The sequence below is a fragment of the Miscanthus floridulus genome, chromosome 8 (genome assembly GCF_019320115.1).
Source record: "Miscanthus floridulus cultivar M001 chromosome 8, ASM1932011v1, whole genome shotgun sequence".
In the NCBI taxonomy this organism is placed as follows: domain Eukaryota; kingdom Viridiplantae; phylum Streptophyta; class Magnoliopsida; order Poales; family Poaceae; genus Miscanthus; species Miscanthus floridulus.
The window spans coordinates 182,937,793-182,959,273 of record NC_089587.1 but is presented as its reverse complement, the minus strand read 5'-3'; the positions used below and the strand labels follow the sequence as shown (position 1 = coordinate 182,959,273).

At 43.3% G+C, this 21,481-nt stretch overlaps 3 pseudogenes; 1 reads left to right on the top strand and 2 right to left on the bottom strand.

Annotated features, from left to right (window-relative positions):
* Nucleotides 1-10,903: 10,903 nt before the first annotated feature.
* On the top strand, nucleotides 10,904-14,648 carry LOC136474219 (nuclear cap-binding protein subunit 2-like; annotated as a pseudogene).
* A 549-nt stretch (nucleotides 14,649-15,197) lies between these two features.
* LOC136470290 (E3 ubiquitin-protein ligase MPSR1-like) lies at nucleotides 15,198-16,183 on the bottom strand (annotated as a pseudogene).
* Nucleotides 16,184-17,240: 1,057 nt separating this feature from the next.
* Nucleotides 17,241-20,708, bottom strand: LOC136474218 (phosphatidyl-N-methylethanolamine N-methyltransferase-like; annotated as a pseudogene).
* Between the last annotated feature and the right edge of the window lie 773 nt (nucleotides 20,709-21,481).

The following is a 21,481-nucleotide window of genomic DNA, read 5'->3' as shown; positions in this document are numbered from 1 at the left end:
ATCACAAGAGCCTAAAATATATTTTCACTCAATCCGAGTTCAATATGAGGCAACAGAGTTGGCTCGAGCTAAACAAGGACTACAATTTGGAAGTTCATTATCATCCTAGAAAAGCTAATGTGGTAGCCGATGCCTTGACTCGAAAGTCGCATCAGACTGATGAAGAGCCTTTGTCCCTCATTCATTCTGAAGTTTTAGCACACATTGCTCTAGTCTCAGATTTACTTGAGTAGATTATTATGGAGCAAAGGCAAGATATTTCAGAAATTCATCATATCAAGAAGTTAATTGCCGAAGAGCGTGGTCCTTATTTTAGCATTGATGATCATGGTGTGGTGAAGTTCAAGAACCGGTTGGTGGTTCCCGCAAGTGGTGAGCTTAGGAGAAAATTTGTGGATGAAGCTTACAACTCCAAGTTATCCATTCACCCTAGAAGCAACAAGATGTATCATGATTTGCGTCACTTGTATTGGTGGCCAAATATGAAGCAGGACATTGCTAAGTACATCTCAGAGTGTGACATAGAAGGGTTAAGGTAGACCATCTGCGTACACTGGGTTTCCTACAGCCCTTGCCTATCCCTGTTTGGAAATGGGAGGATATTTCCATGGATTTTGTTGTAGGTTTGCCTCGCATAGCAAAGGGGTTTGACTCCATTTGGGTCATTATGGATTGTCTCAACAAGTCTACTCATTTTCTTCTGGTGGATACAAGGTATTCAGCAAAGAAATATGCCAAGCTATACTTTGATCGGATTGTATCCCTACATGGAGTTCCTCTTACCATTATTTTTGATTGAGGGTCAGTTTTTGTCTCTCGCTTCTAGGAGCACTCCATAAGTGTCTTGGTACTCGCCTTCTTAGAAGTTTAGCTTATCATCCGCAAACTGATGGTCAAACAGAAAGAGTCAACAAAGTACTTGAGGATATGTTGAGAGCTTGTGTCATTACGTTTCCAAAAAAGTGGGATGAGTGCTTGTCTTTTGCTGAGTTTTCTTATAACAATAGCTATCAAGAAAGCCTTTGAATGGCACCTTTCAAGGCTTTATATGGCAAGAAATGTAGAACACCACTTAACTAGGTTGAAGTGGGAGACCAGGGTTATTTCGGACCTAATTTCATCAAGGAAGCAAAAGAGCAAGTCAGTGTCATTTAGAGTCACTTGAAGGCAGCTTAGAACCGTTAGAAAACCTATGTAGACAAGAGAAGAAGACCTTTACAATTCAAGGTAGATGACCATGTGTATCTCAAGGTATGTTCGATGAGAGGTGTGCATTAGTTTGGAGTCTGTGGGAAATTAGCTCCTCGTTATGTTGGACCTTATAAAGTTTTGGAACGGTGTGGTTCTGTTCCTTATCGTATCCAGCTCCTAGATATTTTGTCGGCAGTCCATAACGTTTTCCATGTTTCCCAACAGAAAAAGTGTTTGCAAGTTCCTGATGAAGTGGTGGAAATTGAAGGACTCCCTCTCCAACCTGATCTTTCTTATATTGAGTGTCGGGTTCATAAACCCAGGGTCCCTCGCGGACTGGCTTCCCCGCAAAGGCTCGGCCCAAGCAGACAGTGCGCAACTCATGGGCCAGCCCAAGTGTCTAAAACAATAGGCTAGGAGGACGATCTAGTCACCGATCGGAAGGTCAGGCCAAGGAGGAATAGCGCCCGCTTGTCAACTCTGGCCCACCTCTTCGACCGGAGCGCTCACTTCGGTCTCCAGCGCCTCTGGATGGTCTCTCCGACCGGAAGGCCTGGCAAAGCACTACCTCTGACTCTGACCCCACATCTCCAACCAGGGTATGCAAAGACCCTACTCACTGCTCTTCTCCGACTGGCGCAACCAGAGTCGACTAGGACCAACCGACTAGGGACGCCCGCCCAAAAGGGACTAGGGAAAGAACGGAGAAAGTAAGGCAAGACGCTCAAGTCAAACCATGATACAAGGGACCGTACCCTATCACCTATAGGAACAGTACTCTATAACTGCCCTGACACAAACAGTATTGTAGGCGCCAACATTTTCCTCTACAGTATTGTGGGCGCAGTCAACTCCCATATGGTAAGGCCCCCCACATGCCTCTGGGCATCGATAGTGTTGCGGGCGCCGGGATTTACCATACCAAGTGAACATGGTGAAACTCCTCACATGCCTCTAGGCATCAACAGTATATGCAGGTGTCGACATCTGCCATACCCAAAACAAGACGACGTAACCTCCCACATACAACCGACATCCAACAGTGTTGTGGGCGCCTACCATCCTCCTGTACCCGCCGGCATGGGCAACAAGACTTAGAAGCATACGAACTCTCTCCCTCTCACTTGTAAGGCCATCCCCTTCATCTATAAAAGGGGATGCGCACTCTCCCAAGAAACTAGTGGATTCAAGTTCATACAAGTCATTCTAGATTCATTAGATCAACCAAGTTCACTAGCTCACAACCACAGAACCGCCAAGTTCAGACCTCAAGCACACGCTTGAACAATTAGCTCATAGAGGAGCTCCTATCGCTCTTGGCCCTTCTGACCAGAGCCAACCGGACCTCTCGTGCACCCCATATTTCTCCTTCTCGTTTGTAACCCCGCTGCAAACTTCGAGCACCTGGGCTCAGGAATAAAGTCACCAACCGACCCAAACTAGACGTAGGGCATATTGCCTGAACCAGTATAAACCCTGTGTCATTGAGTGCTAGGCCACCTTCGATCACAACGTATGGCAAAACTAGAAATATTTACTTGTTAGTCACTTTCTGCACCGACATTGAGCATCCGTCAAAATCTTGGACGGAAAGGAAAGAGTCACTAGAAATAAAGTGGTGAAATTTTATAAGGTCGAATGGCAAAATCATTCAGAGGACGAAGCAACTTGGGAACAAGAGAGTTATATCTTGAAGCATTATCCTCATCAACTTCCAAATTCATCGAGGTAATTGTTTAAATTGAAATTTATTTCTTATCCTTTCCCATACTAGGCACACACATGAAATCTCAGGACGAGATTTTTTTTAAGGGGGGAAGAGTTGTAACACCCTCGGTGTTACGCTTTAAACAAACTGCTAAAATCATGTCATTAGCATCATGTTTATGTGATAATGCATGTGATAAAGTGTGAAGATAGGTTTCTTGTCGCTCAAATGATCAATACAAATGATAAACGAAAAGGATTCAAGAGCTTAGGTTATATCAAGTAGGGTTGAAAACCAATTTTATTGAGCAAAAGTCTTATAGAACATGTACATAACACCTAAATAAAGTTTGGAGTACAAACTTTGTAAATAACAATGCAACTCTTGTCTTAGAAAAATAATATTGCTAGCTAGTATTTCCAATAGCTTAGAAGTGAAAATTTAAATCAAATCCGGCTCAAGACCTAGAAAAATTCTTAAGTCTAATAACAGTATGACAATGCTATGTTGGTGAATTAATTCTAGAAAATTTAGCTAAAGGTTAGTGCTATGTTTTTGCTCCTTATGGTAGCCTGATGTACCTCCTTTAGCATGGTCAAGGTGGTTTAGCCTCAATTGAGTTGAATAAGTGTTGAGAGACGCTTTAAAATCCGTGCACGAACACAGTCTCGGGCTACCTGGCTTGTTCACATGGTCACCATGCGCGACCGCTCTACATCGTCGTGCCATGCTCGCCCACACTAGCTAGCCAAGGACGACCAGGCTTGGCCATGGCTTGGTTGTGGTCTGGCTACGGCTGGCCGCCGCGCCTGCCGTTGGCCACTGCGCCCCAACGGCCGACGCTGCTGCTCTGCCGATCTACTACCCCACCCACTGCCACACTGTTGTTGTGTTGTTGCACTCCCTACCTCATGCTGTGGCACAGCCGCTGTTGCTACTGCTCGCCTTGCCACACACGTGGCCTTGTCCTTGCTACCAGCACCGTCGCCTCACCATTTATGGCACTACAGCCACACATGTCGTGCCCAGTCGTGGGTGCGCGCACATTCCCACTAGCCGTGATGGCCCATAGCGCTTGCACATGTGCTGACTCGCTAGTGGCTAGTCACGCCCCACCAAGGCAAGGACGAGCCAAGCTCTGACCTACCCCCTCCCCCTCTCTCTTCTCTACTGCCATGGCGGACTGAGCTGCACCATTAAAACTAGTAGGGAGAAGTCACCATCGCCCAATTCGTCACATCTCTGGCTCTGCCATTAAGCTACCTAGCCACTCGACACCACCCCACCTTGAATCGAGCCCGACCAAGCTCCAATTTGGCGCTTCCCTCGCCGCTGAGATGATAAGGCCGTATTTGGCCAAAGCCGATGGTAGCTCCACCATCTAACCACCTGAGGCCAGTCTAGCTACACCATTAGCTCCACTTTAACTCCCTCTCCACCCTACGCTCATCAGCCGAACCGCTACCCCTAGCACCGCTGATGCGGTCGTGTCTATCGTGGTGCGCTGCCACACGGCTCAGTCACACAGGCTAGCTGTCACCAGTTCCCCTCCGCTTCAACCACCGCCCCGGTCGAGTCCACAGTAAGCTCCTGGTGCTCCGTTGCCACCTGCTCCAACGAGTCCCGCTGCCCCGCACCGCTGCTTAGTGTAGGCGCTAGGGTTGTAGGTGAAGGTCAACCCGGTAGGTGGGCCTGCATGAGCCTCTAGTGGCCGGCGTAGCCGCCCAGTGCCACCGCTCGCCGCGTTGCCGTGCACAGGGTTGCCCGGGGGTGTGTGAGGGAAAATTAGGGAAAACCCAGGGGGTTAAATGAATTTGTCAGAGAGAGGGAGCAATAGTGTTAGGGTTTATGCATAGTTCGGGAGAAGTCTGAGGGTCATATTGCAAAAGCGCTAATGCGCACAGGCTCCCCCGCCGTGGGCCGCATCCACGTGGGCCGTGCGGTTGAATCCGCCTTTTTCTTTTTCTTAGGAATTAGTAATAGTTTTCCATTTCAATTTTTGAGCTAGATTTGTATAATTAATATAAATTCATATAGGTATCCAAAAAATGTGAAACTAATTTTGTTAGGTTTCTAAAATTATTGTCTACCATTTAGCATAGTTAGTTCTTACATATATGTGTTGTTGCTAAGGACCATTAAAACATTTGAGATGCTTAGTATTATTTAGATTAATAATTATAGGAATTTTAGTGGTAGAATGGTGCTAGCATTAATCCTGAAATTTTTACAGTAGCTTCATGGTATTATTATGTGCTTACTGTAATTTTTGTACCCCTAACTTAGACTGTTTATTAGGATAACTAAATGTCCTTTGCTTTGGTATATTAAACCTTAATAAGAATAAGAGAATAATATTGATCTATGAAATTTAGCACTTGTTAGGATGAGCTTGACATCTGATTTGATAGAGATGATGCTTAGCTTAGTATCTTAGTCATAAGAGCTAGCTTGTTAGTATAGCATATGTGTTCTTATTTTAATAATTGTTGTTGCCTAAATACTAAATCGTTGCATCATCATCATCGCATGCATATAGAGAATGAGTCGGCGGAAATCATGACCACAGGTGAGCACGAGTTCGAGGAGATCATTGCAGAGTACGAGGATGAGATTCTCATGCAGGAGGAGTCCCAGAGCCGCCACTGACTGACTCAGCTGCTATGCTTAGGCTATCGGTAGTGTGGGGAACCTATCGTTACTCACAAGTAGGGAATATTATTATTACTCTCCTGATAAAATGATAGAAAGAAAATGGTGACCGAGCAGGGATAAGGAATGGGATATTGGTGGGTGTAACAAGTTGTGTCCCACGGCCAACGGGGCTTAGCTTGGTTACACAGTTTTCCCTGTCCGTGTCGATTGAGGACTGTCCGTTGCTGTGGATGGTAGTCAGGTCATAAACTTATTATCCTGAGCATATACTTACTTATGGGAGCAGGAAGGCTCGTTGCTCTCTTGTCATGGGTTCTGTCTATTTCTGGACCGACTGATTGGAGGCGGGGAAAAGCTAAGGTCTAAGCACCACACTAAGGCTAGGTCTCAAGTGTGGGGGCTTGGAGTCCAAGTTTGGACGGGGACCTGACACCTTGACAGGAGTGGAATGGGTTGGTCTCGTTTGTGCCTAGGGTACAAGCGAGACATGTGTTTTGGGGTACCTAGCTAGGATACATTGGTTCATGAATCATCATTTCCGTGAGACGGTACGACTTGGCTATGGTCTAGCACCATAGTAAGAACTGGAATATGAAAGGTGGTAAAATGGTTCTATTTGCTCAACCCTTGCTTGAAGGTAGAACAGGTGCTTAACTAGAATGGTTAGCTAATAAAGTAATCATGACTGCTAATAAAACTTAGCCTTAAGGACGCACTATTAGTAATGCTTTCCGCAAATAAAAGAAACACAGCAAACCATATTGCCTATCATATTCTTGAGAGTCGGGAAAAATTATTCTCACTAGTTAGGTAAGTCTTGCGAGTATATTGTGTACTCAAGGTTTATTTCACCATGTTACAGGTGCAGCTTGAAGAGTTAGATGTTGTGTGGAGGATTCTTCTAGTGGGCACAGATGGATCCGTGTATCAATTCTGCTAGATGTTATTGCGATTCCGCTGTTTAATTATTACACTCTGAACTCTGGTATTGTAATAAATAATCTTCCAAGACCCTATGTTGTATGAAATGGACTAAGTATTGTAAGCTTGTACTCATTATTGGATTCAGGATGTAAAACGTGGATTGTTTCGAGTTCTCCATAGGGGTGTGCTTGACGGAACTGTCCGTTTTAGCACACTTTTGAGGTGCTTAGTGTCTAGTGGAAGACAAACGCCTCCGAAAGTGTGTTATTTCAGGTGGTTCTGCCACATTAAAACTTGTGGGTTGCAAATATTTGATCCTTGTCTAAGTTATTGCGTGTTATGATATGGTACAACGGAATTTGCTAACTTTGTTCTAAGAGAAACTTGACATCTGGAGAATTCATTTTCAAAATGCAAAACTTCAAAACTTCCTCAACGATGTTATTACCTACCAAAGCCATATGATGATATTCATTGCAAAACCATAGTCATATGCTGCTTGTTATCATATTGAGCTTTGTCAAATTGTTGTGACCCTAGAAGAGATTCTTATCATGTACCCATGATCAAGATTCACGTACACTCCATATATAATCTTGCTGGCTCTTACACTAAGAGTTATGCAAAAACATGCCATCCATCCACCAAAAAAATAAAATAAACTCCATCATGGTGACATGAACCTTTCTCTAAAGTTTCCATTTGTTAAAGAAGTATGGAGCTATGCAAAAAAAATCATGCTCAAAAGAGTATGAGAAAAAAAGAAGGAAGGATATCCATGCTGAATAAAGCATGATAGAGAAAAAAAGAAAAAAATAAGAGAGAAAAGATAGCCCATATCTTCTAAGTTATAAATGAGATAAAGGCATGCCAAAAGAGTCTAAATAAATAAGTTTAGAAAATTCCACACACTTGCACTTGATCAAAGTGTATGATTTGCATCTCCTAGAGGTCCGGTTTTTGACTTAGCAATATTATATGACGCAAGTATGCCTCATTTTTCATACCTACCCATAAGATCCATATAAGTCATTGAAGTAGGATGAAATGCAACATTCAAAAGCCTTTGATAAGGATCATACACATTGAGTGATCAAGTGAATCATTCGAGGAACTTGAATTTATTTATACAAAAACTTTCAAAGCCTCTGGAAAGAAAGTAGATCAAGGAATGAAAGATAAGCAGTTCTGTAACCATTCTATCTTGCAACCGCCCAAGACTTGGCGAAAATCAGAAGCCCCATAGGTAACAAGAAAGATGGGTGGATAGAATGCCGATTTATTCAAATTAAGGAAGAAGACTTTGTTATAAGCATGGTACACTTGAAATGTAATCGACGTAGTAGCAACTCCTGATCAACAACCAATGTCTTAGCTCTTGCTCGGGACGCACAAGGGGTAAGCTTGGGGGATTTTGCTCTCTACATTGTACTGTGTAATTCACAAAAAAAATCTTGAAACATCCTTTGTTGGCCGCCTTATCTATCTCGATAAATAACTAGATGGCCTGGACTGAACCACCATGTCTACCTTTACGATTCAAAAATGTTTGCACAATTCGAGCTGCTGACAAGATGAAATAATCATCATCATCTGAAGACAACTCATCCAATTCTCTTTGAAGAAGTGATTTGTATCCACTCATGACGTTGTGGCCTCCTGTCGGCCGGTCAGGAGAGGCTGCCGGACAGCTAGGATTGGCTGTAGGTAGCAGAGATGGCTGGCTAGGGTTTTGGCCGCCTGCAACCTGTTGGCGGTCATTACCGACAATATCTTACCGCCAAATAAAGTCCATAACAAGGAGAACTGTTACATCCTGTGCACATATATCTTTATTATTGACATGTTTCCCCATGTATTGGAAGAAACGTTGTTTTGCAGAGAACATGTCAAGACTTCGCAGAGTACATGATCAAAATGTGCTTTCCAGCGACGCGTATTCAAGGAAAAGGAAGAGAAGCCCATCTACCTCGCGAATCTGGGCCAACCTCCGACATAGAAGAGATCCAAGCCCATTCAAGAACCGACCACACGAAGTCGGTGGCAAGGTGACCCAGCCCTAGTGCGGCCGCCCCCTACCACCGCCTCTGGTGTGCGTCTTCGTCGAGGTGGTTCCTTGATCCTAGGGGAGGTCGGTTCGAGAAGTTTCCATGTAAATCTCGTAGTGCACCGACCTCTAGCTAGTATACATAAAGGGGTAGAGAGCTCTTCCAAATCATCACAATCATTCATCAACAAGAGCTACTCATAACTCCATTTGTACTTTTAGTTTTCTAGTTTAGTTGAGCTAGGCAAGAGCCTCATCGGAGATCTTGTCTCGGAAGCATTCTTGGTAGGAATAATATGAAGAGTTCTTCCTTTGCAATGCTCTTATTTTATCAATATAGCCTTGTTTATGAAATAGAGCAAAGTCAATATGTTATTCATCTAGCATATCTTTATGTTATATGTCTAGCACATAAAACTTTACGCTTCATTACTCATATCATTAATATGATTAGAATTAGATCTAAGTTGAGATGGTGGTTTGTTGCTCCCTTTGGGAGGACCTTCATCCTAGCTCGTCGATCCGTAGGGTCGGAGTCATGGGGGGATGAAGGTAGTTTCTTGGTATGCAAGCATGGTGCTTGGGTGTTAAGGAATCGACATTTGCATTTCCTTCTCCACGGTAGAGGGGTAGGCGGCAGGCGGTGATAGCCTTATCCGTCCCTTGTATTCCCTCATGTTCTAGTTGGGTGTAGGAGTCTAAAATGCTACATGAGGTTGCTGGCAGACCAGTACTTGGTAGTCTCCCGTAATCATCTCATATTTAGAATTAATCTAATCATGTATATGTATGATCTTGTTATTTCATTTGCATGACTATATTATGAATGCCATGCTCCATGTTAGGATTTATTCTTTTATTCTTTATTCTTATTTTTTTCACCCCTAAGATAGTTCGAGTGTGTGAATGTGATCCACTATCCTTATCATTTACATGTTAACCCCTGTTATGAATAATTGGTATATTATGCAAGTATGATATTAAGTCCATATCCATACTAGAACTCTTTTAACGACAACCTGCCTTCTTTAGAAAAATATAAATTACGATACCCTTAATATTTTTCGGGTGAAATGATACAATGATATTTTCGTGCGCTTGCGGAATAATCTGCAATTGTTAAGTATTATCAACCAAACATTTCCGATATCATTACTATGGACCTTAATTCTGATGATGATGTTAAGAAATGTCAACACAGCCGTCTGACCGAAGCTGCGGCCGGCCAGGGCAGCCTCGCAGCGGCATGGACTGATTGGAGACTGGCCGGCGGTCGGCTGGTGGCTGGCTGGGCAACCTGGAGTCCGGCTACGGGACTCTGCTTGTGCCTACGAAAGTCTGGAGACCGGCCGGCGGCGGCCTCGTAGAAACGTTCGCGCGAGCAGGAGGAAAGGTTGCGACCAACAGAAACTGTCGGGCTGTTTTTATTTTTATTTTTAGGAGTGTTTTTTTTATACTGTTGGAGTTGGGCTTGTTTTGTGGTCCCAAATTTTTTTTAGCGGGTTGAAAAAGACCATGTTTTTTGGAACAACAAATTGAAAACTCTTGAAGATGCTCTTCAGAAATTTGTCATGTCAGACATGGCTTCGAGACGTCCGATTTTGAAATTTGAACGCCTGGAGCCAGGATTTCTTGCAAGGCCACGCATTGCCTACAATCAAATATGCCCTTAGAGCATTTCCAAGAGACATTCTAAATTTCATGTTCTATATCTTTATTTAGCTATCCAATTAATAGAAATTTTTTCTCCATAATTCAACATATTCTAACAGACTATCTATATCTCCAAGAGAAAGAAATAGAGTTTGAAGCAACGTAAATAGGGCACTAACTGTCAGCCTCACGTACACCAAGATGGCAAGGCATGTCAGCTACCTAAATTTGGCTCCAGAGATTTAAGGGATAGCATGTCCAATAGGATAACAATCGAATTAGCTAGTACGTTATAGGCTAGATTTTTAAAATTTTAGCTAAAAAAACAATAGCAATTGTATGCCTATTTTTAACACTTCCCGTCCTTAGCATCTTTAAGGGTTTGTCAAATTTTACTTGGCAAATCTTGTGATTTGCCAACTTCCAAAATTATATGTTAAATAAAAAAACAATTCATCTCCAATAGTTTGACATTTTTGACTTGGTAAAATAAAAAACCCGTTAACAAAATGAAGAGGTCCGCTAAGCGAACGAAGAGCCCCGCTAAGAAACGAAGAGCCCCGAATGCCAAGCCGTATATGCGCGCGCATATTTGCGCGCGCGGAGGGAAAATTTGCTAAATTGCTATTGATGTCAAATTATTTTGCCAAACTGTTAGAGGCTATTTTTTCTTATTTTACTAAAATTATATGGACGTGGAGTTGAGATAGCAAACTCTTAGTTTCGTCCCTTCGGCCTTCGCCAATCGCAAATCGCCAAAATCCCCCACGCCCGGGCTCTTCTTCACTCGAGCGAAATCCCCTCTGCTCAACCGCTGAACGCAGAGTTCGACCTAGCACGCGCAGCCGCCGCCGCAGCCCCAATGGCGTCCCTTTTCAAGGTACGGATCCCCGAAACCCTAATTCCCCGAGCATCCGGGTCCCCTCGCCCCGCCATGCTGACGCGACCACGCGGCTCTTCGTGGCTTCTCCTGCTGCCTCCAGGACCCGAGCAAGCTTTCGGCGTATAGGGACCGCCGATTCAAGGGGACGCAGGAGGAGTATGAGGCCGCGCTGCTTGCGTCGACAACGCTGTACATTGGGAATATGTCCTTCTACACCACGGAGGAGCAGGCCTACGAGCTCTTCTCCCGCGCCGGCGAGATCAAGAAGATCATCATGGGGCTCGAAAAGAACTCCAAGACCCCATGCGGTTTCTGCTTCGTGCTGTGCGGGCCTCTTCCCCTTACTTGATACGTCGCGTTACTTTTCCTGTTTGTTCTTGCTTGGTGATTTTGGATTCGGTGCTGTAGTTTCCTTCAATTTACAGGAACATAGCCCTCGCCCTAGTTTAATTAGAAGGGGTGATTGCCCCAATTGTTCTGTTGGAATGTAGTTTGATGCAACTGGACGCTGAGTTGATGGATTTTCAGTCCTGTTTATGTATTTTTTTTCTTCAATTCTTCAGTAGTGTGGTAGTGTGAGCTGTTCATCTACTAGTTGCAATTGGACATTGGTTCATGAAATTTTATTGCTGCCAGGAACATGTGAGATGCCTAGAACAGGAATAGAGAACTGTGCTATCTCAGCGTGTACATTCCATAGGATATTGCAATAGATTGGATGGAGCCCAAGTGCTGATCTGGGGGGGGGGGGGGGGGGGGGGGGGGGGGGGGGGGGGGGGTTAAATAGCGGGTGCTTGGTTCTCAGATAGGACGATGGCATATAAAGAAAAATAATCCCCTCTTTTCATGGTTTAGTACTTAATTTCATGCACTCTGTTTTAGTTCAGGGTGGAGCCCCCCCTGAAAGTTCCTTTCGAAAACACAATTTTTACCATATAGATGTTAACAGAAACAAATTCAGTGTATATGTGTTTATATCTTGCCGCCCACCCCCTAAACAATTATCTTCAAGTGCAGCTATGGCCATTGCTGACTTGTGCACTCTCTAGTTAGTGTGTGGTTTAATTTATCAATTTTTATGGGCACTGGGATTTAATAACATCTAATGTCCCAAACTGGTGATTTCAGCGGCTATTTGGGAATTTTTATATGTATAAGCTTGTACCACAGCTGTTTTCTATGCTTGGTTGTGAGCCCCTTCCCAGAAGACTGGGATGTGAGTTCATGGGCACTGATATTTAGGTGTACATGTTCCAATCTGAGTGTAAATTTTCCTTAGGATTTATTGGGTTGTTGCAATTATGTTTGATTCCTTATTTATAGAGTGAGAGATCAAGGGTTACAACGAGGAATATGATGTTATTTGTGCTGACGTTTTGCTAAACTGATAACAATTATGTGGTTAGCCTTTTTTTTCCCTCTGCTTGCAAAGTTTCTATGTTTTTGTTTCCATGTTTAGTTTGATGTGGTTCATGTGTGTCATTCTATATTCATAGGATGAGAATCATGGATTTTTGTATTGTATAACTGGAGCATAGTTTATTGAATTTAGAGATGCAAACTGTATTGTTGGTCGCAAGTGTGTCAGTCCTGCCTTATTCTGGATAAACTCACTATTCTGTTAGGTTCATAGAAGCTACACATTCATCAGCTGTCAATTTTGGAAAAAAGGAATTTTGCTGTGCACGCATTGCGTATCTGTGCATTGCAAGGAATACCACTTAGTCTGGTTTGACTGTTAGTATCTGTTGCTTTAATGGCCATGCTTCACGCGGTTACGCTATGCAATTTGATCCTCTCTTTCCAGGTACTACTCTAGGGAGGATGCTGAAGATGCTGTCAAATACATTAGTGGGACGATGCTTGATGATCGGCCAATCCGTGTTGATTTCGATTGGGGCTTTGAAGAAGGCAGGCAATGGGGCCGTGGACGAAGTGGTGGACAAGTAGTGCCTTGATCTTATTCTAACAAATATACGTGGGTTTCTACACGCTTTATGCTTATATATTGTTGTTTCTTTTATAGGTCAGAGATGAGTACCGTACAGATTATGATCCTGATATCCTTTGATGCTAATCTATTACAGTTTACTCCATTCTGATTTGGTGCTATAGAACATAGAAAGCCATAAGATGTTTCCATAAATGCTCCACACCTCCTGGTGTCAACTTAAATTCAGCTATAAAATTACATGTTTCTCTGTGCCTTTGCATGTTCCCTTTGTTCAACAACTGCTCTCAGGAGTTCCCAAGTTTCCTTAATGAATCAAACGAAGAGGTGGTTACGGTAAGATGGTTCAGAGGGAACTAGAAGCACAAAGAGAATTAGTTGACTATGGTGGATCTTTTCAACCGAATGCACCACCTCCCTGTAAGTTTGATGTTATTTGGATTATGTTCTTTTGAGAACAAATTTCCATGAATTCACATTTGTTCTGGTGCCTATGATTTTGGTCTTTGATTGAGTTCTTAGGGGTTTGGTATAGTAACAACTTTGGTTTATTCAACATGTAATATTTGCTGGAATATCTGAAACAATTTTACCATTTTTCCAGTTCTGTTAGACTGTTATTCCTCTTACCTCTGCATAGCATTCTTTACACAGTCCAATCTCTCTTTTACCCTAGTGGCAATCTCTAGGCGTCCACTTTTACTCCTCTTTTAGTTGACCAGTTTACGTTTGTGATGTTGTGAACTTGCATAAGTCGGGGTGTTTTCACTTCTTGCTGTCAGGACCATGATTGTGATGAATTCAATTCTTTGCAGCATATTTTGCAATCATTCTGATCATTAGTTGGCCCAGTCGTAGTCATTTTAAGTAGATTTTGCCTATTATGTTCTTATATATAGATATATGCTTGAACCTGACTATGTAGGGACATAAATTTGCCATCTTATTTTAATGTGCAGATGAGAGAGGTGAGCGGAAGAGAGGATATGGAGATTCTCATAGAATGACAGAGGAGGTAACACATTTCAACATTGTTCTTTTGTGTGTTATTTTTGCCCACTAACATGATATGAGTCTCCAGATTACCAGCGGAAACGCTACCGGAACGATGATCGGTCGGCACCCAGAGGAGTCCAAGAGAGCACCCGACTCTGATCCAGCGGTACTAGCAATGTTCCTTGTGTACGCCACGGCCCCTTATTACGCCTTTGTGGACCGGAGATATATCATAACACATTCGACATTTCATTTACAGGAGAAGAATCCTAGATTCCGTGAGAAAGGTGACTCTGATGAAGAGAGGATGACTACGACAAGCGACGTCGTCGCTAGAGCTGTGTGGAACAAGCTGTTGCTACATGTAGTAGTTCTGGTGTCCAGTCGCTGCAGAAGAGTCCACAGCTAGCAGCAGTATCCGGATTTCGCCCTGTTGTACAACAGACTTATTCGTCGGCTGGCCGTTCCTCCTTTTCTAGTGCTCCTATCATCTGTTAATCTGAATTGAATGTGCGTGGGTATGTGGTTCAAGTGGGGGTACTGTGCTAACAGATACAATGAGTCTTATCTGTATGTTTGCTGCTGACGAAGACTATACTAAGACCAATGCATATATTCATTCTAATTCGTTATTACCGAACCCTAACTTCAATTTTTTCCTGTCTGTTTCCCCGACAACTCTAGTGGCCCTATGCTTGTGTGCATTGGCTGTGCTATCCGCTTGGCTCTGTCGGTTGCCGGTGCCGGCCGGGGGCCGTGCGAGCGCTGATGCCCTGATGGTAGGCGCCGCCTCGCCGGTTCACAGCCGGTTGCTTGCACAGCAACGGCAGAAGCCGCTGGGTCCGACAGCATATAGGTGAGTAAAAACCAGTCGCCCTGTTCTTCGGCAGTACTTTTCAATGAAGGAAGAATGTTTTCTTTCTCACATCAAATCAGTATAAGCTAAATTTCAGCGAAGGAGTAACTGATTGTTCTACATCTACTGTCTGCGGCTCTACGCTCCAAATGAAATTATTTACAAGGTCCAAATTGATATTTCGATTATTTCGAGTAGTACAAGTCATTTTAAAGATGATGAGAGTAGATATGGCCCAATAGGCGCCCTCCGGTGCAGTCGTGCAGTATTTCGGCCGTACAGCAAGCATCAAATTATACTAGCCCTAATTTTTTTCCCTGAAAAAAGCCCTAGTTAATTCATCGCAAAAAGACCGACACATACAAACATGAGCAAAAGTTCGAACACTGGTGTTCTGCTCCAAGTCGAAGGAGGAGAGGCCCTGACTTCTTCCTGGCTACTGCCGTCGGGCACCGGCGAGGAGCCATCCTCCTCGCCGGGACGTCGTACTCATCATACTCCGACTCCGAGTCGTCGCAACCGTCCTCATGACCTCATCCCAGTACTCCTGCTCCTCCGGCACCGGCGCCCGGAAGCAGGGGCACGTCCGGTTCACGGCCGTCCAGCGGTCCAGGCACTTGCAGTGGAACGTGTTGCTGCACGGCATCGGCTTCACGGACGTGGCTCCGCCGACCAGGTACTCCTTGTAGCATATGGCGCACTCCCCGACGACCGCGCCAGGCAGCACCTCCTCGTCCTCGTCCTCGTCCACGACGATGCTCCCGGGCGCGCCCGCCTCCACGGTGATCGCCATCGCCTTGTAGAAGGAGTTGGTGCATGTCGTGGGAGGCGGACAGGTTGAAGAACTCCTCCACGCTGGGCGCGCACTCCCGGGGAAGCCCCGCGGTCGCGACCATCTCTTCCACCCGCTGGAGCTGGCTGAAAAGGACGAAGTCGCCGCTGTTGCACGTGAAGCGGCCCGTCACCTGCTGAGCGTTGGCGACGGCTGCTGCCGGGGCCTCGGCCTCGCTCTGCTGCGGCTGGTTCTTGAGGAAGTCGATGGTGACCGGCGGCATGCGGTCCTTGCCCGGGGTGCAGTCGATGACGGTGTTGAGGCAGAGCGCCACGCCGGGGCACGGCAGCGCGGTGAACCCGATGCTTAAGCAGGAGCTCCCTCCCGGGCCGTCGCCGTAGGTGTAGCGAGGAGCCATGGTTACGGCTGGGGCGAGCCTGAGCTACATGCACCCGATCGATTGAGTAGTAGTCGTAGTATACGAGGTTGAAACAATTAAGGACGCTCCATGTCTTTATAGACCAGGCCAGTAGGACGTCTCAGTAGACCGTAGCCGAATCGAATCTGAGTCCTAACCAGGGGCGGCAAGTTATCAGTGCATTCCATGTATGCTACTGAAAGTTTGTATCAATTATTTAAGCATCTTATTAATGACTACAATCCAAATGAGAAAAAAAAACGCAAAATAAAATGTTATATATCTTGTCCAGAACTACAGTTTTCAAATAAAAAATTTCATCTCTATCCAACTTGTATGAAAAATAGGATATTTCTAAGACGACAGGCCTCGGCGCTTAATATTTGTTGAAAGTTTGTATCAACTTTTTAAGCCTCTTATAAGGAATTTAAATGACAAAAAACTCAAAACCATAAAGTTATAGATTTATTTTGAGCTACTCCTACCGTTCTAAATTATAAGTCGCTTTGACTTTTTTGGTTCATCCATTTTGCTATGTATCTAGACATATTATTATATTTAGATGCAAAATCATATTATTATATTTAGATGCAAAATGGATGTATCAAAAAGAGTTAAAGCGACTTATAATTTGGAACGTATGGAGTATAATTTTAGGGCGTGGTTGATGCATATGGCTAATTGTTAGATAACTAAATTTTAGTCCTAATCCAACCAAACAAAGGGCTAATAGGTGGGCTAAGCTTTTAGCCAAAAGCTTCAACTAGTTATTAGAAAACTAGTTTGTAAATTCCATGTAATTTGGGCTAGCCCCAGCTAACTAGTCCTAGCTGATCCACTCCCTATAAAAAAAAACATATGATTTTTAAGGTGACAAGGTGGATTTGTCATGCCGATACTAGTGCCGATGCAAAATAGAGTTGCCCCACCAATAAAAATGGCGTGATAAGCTTTTCAAATGGAACAGCACCAATTGATTCTTAACGTACGTTCCAATGTGGCACACCTTCCCGCCACAATGCATATGAGACAGGGTGATTTTGTCACTTCATGTCACCTGGCAAGGCTTAAAGATTTAGATCCACTTGTAAAGACCTTCAACGGCCTCCTTTGTGCACAGTGGCGCTACAGGTTGAACACTGAGCCATAGATATGTAGTGAGATTTCTCGGACTCAGACAAGAACATTTGCAGTCTGTAGAAACCTCACCAGTTTCTGCTAAAAAGTTACAATTCTTACTTATTACATACATAATAAAAGGAAAATTTTGAGTAGACCCTTCTCATTGGGCAGTCGTGGCTACCGATCACAGATTCATGCCACATGTCCATGCGCAAAGAATTTAACTCCTGGCCAAAATATTTGCTCACCAACAACCAAGCGCTCCAGGTTGCATATTTGCCCAGGGTACAAGATGATCTCATAACCAAAAAGCTACAACTTAAGTCTACAACCATATTGCTTGACATGAATTTACTCAAGAATAGAACTTGCAATCAGCTGCAATAAACAAGCAATTAGGAGATGACCTTGGCACGACTGGCTGGGTCTTCCTTGTGTTCGACCCACATCATGAAAACGTAACCAAGGCACCACAGCAGCACATACTGAAGTGGAACCCAGCACAGAAGTGCGACAAGGCTAAGCATACTCCCAACATACTGCGGGTCTTTGATATAGCCAAAGGGAAACTCTGTCACCCACGGGATCGTCTTTCCGAATCGAACGCCATAGTAGGTACCAGAGTCACCAAGCAGCTGGTACACCCTGAAAAGAAACAAAGGTTTCAGGAACAAAAGCAATGAACTGTGTGTCCTTCATAACATTGAATACAGTGTAGGCTCTTTACAGCTAGGTAAAAATTTTAGTTGCAACTCTAACAAGACATGAGCGCTAAGTAACCAGATAATAACACAATATGGTGGCCAATTTCAGAATAGCAGAACATAGGCAGATACTGTGAACAGCACGTATAAACCAGAATACAATCTTTAGAGACAGGATGCACTATGAACTCCCTCACGTCCTCACAATACTATAGAAGAAAGCAGGACAACACTCACAGTACAATTCCCATGCGGCGTACAAGTATTATGGAAGATGACAAAATACAATGTGTATGACTAGATCAGGATCTTCTTGCAGTAGTTCAAATGACAAGATTTTCTGCTACATGTGTATCATTTTTCTAACTAATCGTGCCACTGAAATTATGTTTCACCTTTGTTATCCTTAGACAGCCATCTAATTATACTAGTTCTGTGACCACAACAGCCGGACCCATGCAGCAGTGTCAGCACGACATCTACTGGAGGCCCGATCTTTGGTGCTATCCACCTCTGATCTAATCCAGCTTGCATGTGTTCGATACAGAAGAGTATGATTTCATCTGCGTTCTATACATTATTTGTTATCTTACTAAATCAGCAGTAACTTTCATAAGCACAGAAGCCACCAGTCCACCAATCGATGAATTCACTTGATGTTACGCATACCCCACTAAATTCATTTACACCTTAGTCCGTGAGGAATTCTGCCAGCATTTAGGTTGGTGAGCATTAAATTCTTTGGAGAAATACATAACTGGGTTATCCATATGAATTAAAAGACAGGTTTTATATCAATTATTAATGAATTGAAGAACCCCTTATCTTGCAGTGTGACCAGTAAACTGTCTCGGTAGCACAATTATAAAGCATTTTTAAGACATTTCAACATTCAACAGAGCCAAAGTTTTATGGCAAGGGCCTATCAAGGAAGATAGCCAAATAATAATTCAATGGAATAATTCCTCCTATGCCACCGAATAAACCTTAAATCCATGATATACCATTGTCAGTGACTCTGGAGTGCCCCATATGTCATAGACACTGTGATGGCATATCATGGATTGAGATTCAATACACTATCATGGCCAATCTGAAACATAGCAGAACATATAATGGCTGCTACTGCTAGCAGCATATACACACTGGCACACAAACGAACTTCAAAGCCTCAATGACTATGAACTCCCTCATTATAGTACTATGCCCATGTAGTGTAGAAGTATTACGATATTGATAAAATGGAACGCATATGGCGAGATCAGGATCTTCTTTGTACTAGTTCACACAACAAGATTTTCTGCTCATGTTTATCATTATTCAACTAGTGTTATGGCTGGAATTCTGTTTCACCTTTGTAACCACTAGCCAGCCATCTAGCTCTACTCATTCTGAGCACACCAATCTTTGGTATTATCCTTGTCTCTCCCAATGGTTCACCTCAGCACTACCATCATTTTCCATTTTACTAAATCAACAATCACATCTGAAACTTCAGGGCATGGATTTCGACACAAATGGAAATAAGCAATGAATTTACTTAATGTTACACATACGGCATACCACACTAACTCCACTCACACCTTACACTATGGCAACACCTACGGGTAACCAGTGTTAAGATTGGTCAGCATCAACCTCCTTGTTTTAAAAAAGAAACAAATAGGTTATCCATTTGTGATTAAAAAAGACAAATTTATTATCATCAGTTACAACAGTGAGTTGAGTCCCAAGCCTTACAGCATGATCTTATCAGCATTTTCAAGGTTTATCAACAATTTAACAGAGACAAAATTTAGAATAAAAATCTATCAATGAAGATAGCACCATGATGCAAACCATTGGTTATATGAAGACAAGGAAAATTCCAAGAGATGGCGTTCCACTAATCTACCAGTGTGCCTAAACCCATGAGTGTTAAAAGGGACAAAATGACAATTATTTGCCTAATCCACTTCCCCAACCATTTCTTTGTACCCAGTTTCGAAATCACATTTACCAGTGTTTAATCACCTGAAGCAATTCTGCAGCACTAAATAGAAAGAGAAATTAAGGCTTGCACAAGATCCAGCGGAAGTAATAAAATTGTTCCTTCAAATTCCAAACCAGTGACCTCCAATTCCTACAGCTAAGAACCGTTGAATAAAATACACTTAGTTTGATTCACCTAAGGTGAACAACAGACGTCAGGCTTGGCATGCATCTTTTTCTTTAGGTGCGGGAGAGCTTAGACATATGTTTGGCCATCTATCATTCTGATAGCCCGTAGCTCAATTCATTCAAGGTAGTCCTTACAATTCGTAGTTCGGTCAAGGCAGACAACAATACAAGAGATTCTTAATCAAATGCGCCTCTGCACCAACAGAAACAGTTGCAAGCTGTAGAGATTATAAAATCCTGCAGCCATTGCTTAACGCGGGATGGATCATGTACGGTGACTCGCTAACTGGGAGAACAGACAGGAGAAGGACGAATCGGTTACTCACTTGAAGTTGAGATACTGACCGACGGCGAGGAGTACGGGGCAGTAGAGCGGCGGGGGGCCAGGAGAATGAAGCGACGGAGGCGAGCGCGAGGAGCTGAAGCGCCTTGATGGAGTGCGAGACCTGCGCCATCCGGCGGCACGGGTCGGCGCCGCGGCCGCACAAGTCCACCCAACGCTGTGGGTGGGTCCACAGCGCGTAGTAGAACGGGAACGGCAGCAGCACGCCCACGGCCGCCGCCGCGGCCGCCATGGAGACCATCTCAACGGGGGTCGGGGGTGCTCGAGTGTTCGCCGCAACGGTGTTGTAGTGAAATTTTCCTCTCTTTTTTTAGCAATTGTATTGTAGTGAAATTTTCTGTGCTCACAAATTGGGGGTGCGGGCCTGCGGGGGAGTTCACAGCCGGTGGGCTGTCTAATGGGCCCGGGGAAGTGGCCCCAGAATTTGCATCATGAAAAATGTGTACTTCTTCTTAAAAATGAAAAATGTGTATACTAATTATATCTATATGATATGTATGTATATATCTCTTAGAGCTAATTCTCATTACCAATTCTATCTCAATAAACGGAACCAGAACAAAAAAAAAGAGCAAAAAACGGCGGATGAACAATGGACAAAGAAATTTTCATATTTTAATACTATTATTATAGTAAATATGTGTGTGCATTACACCGGACAAAAGTTATAAATGTTCATGGAAACATGACGACATGAATGCTACATATTTATTTATGTTTTATCCTTTATATAAAATATTTAAAACTTTAATATATTTTGTGATGAATATGACATTTATAATATAATATGACAATGTCATACTAAGTCTTGTATCAAATTAAAATACAGCCTTGATACATCATTGCTCTCCCACTGTAAACAAAAAAATTACTCTTAAATATATTATAACATTAATTTTCATAATTTGGTATTGTCTATTGATCAGTTTTTAAAAAAAAAATATTTCTAATCACAAGGATATCAATAACTTAGTGTCAGGAATCGTTGTTTCTTAAGAAAATATCAACGGTTCAATAGCTCTTGAAAAAAACAAACAAAGAAACCGAAGCGTGATGGATGGTAAAGAGAAAAACAAACGAAAAAACATGTCGAATGGA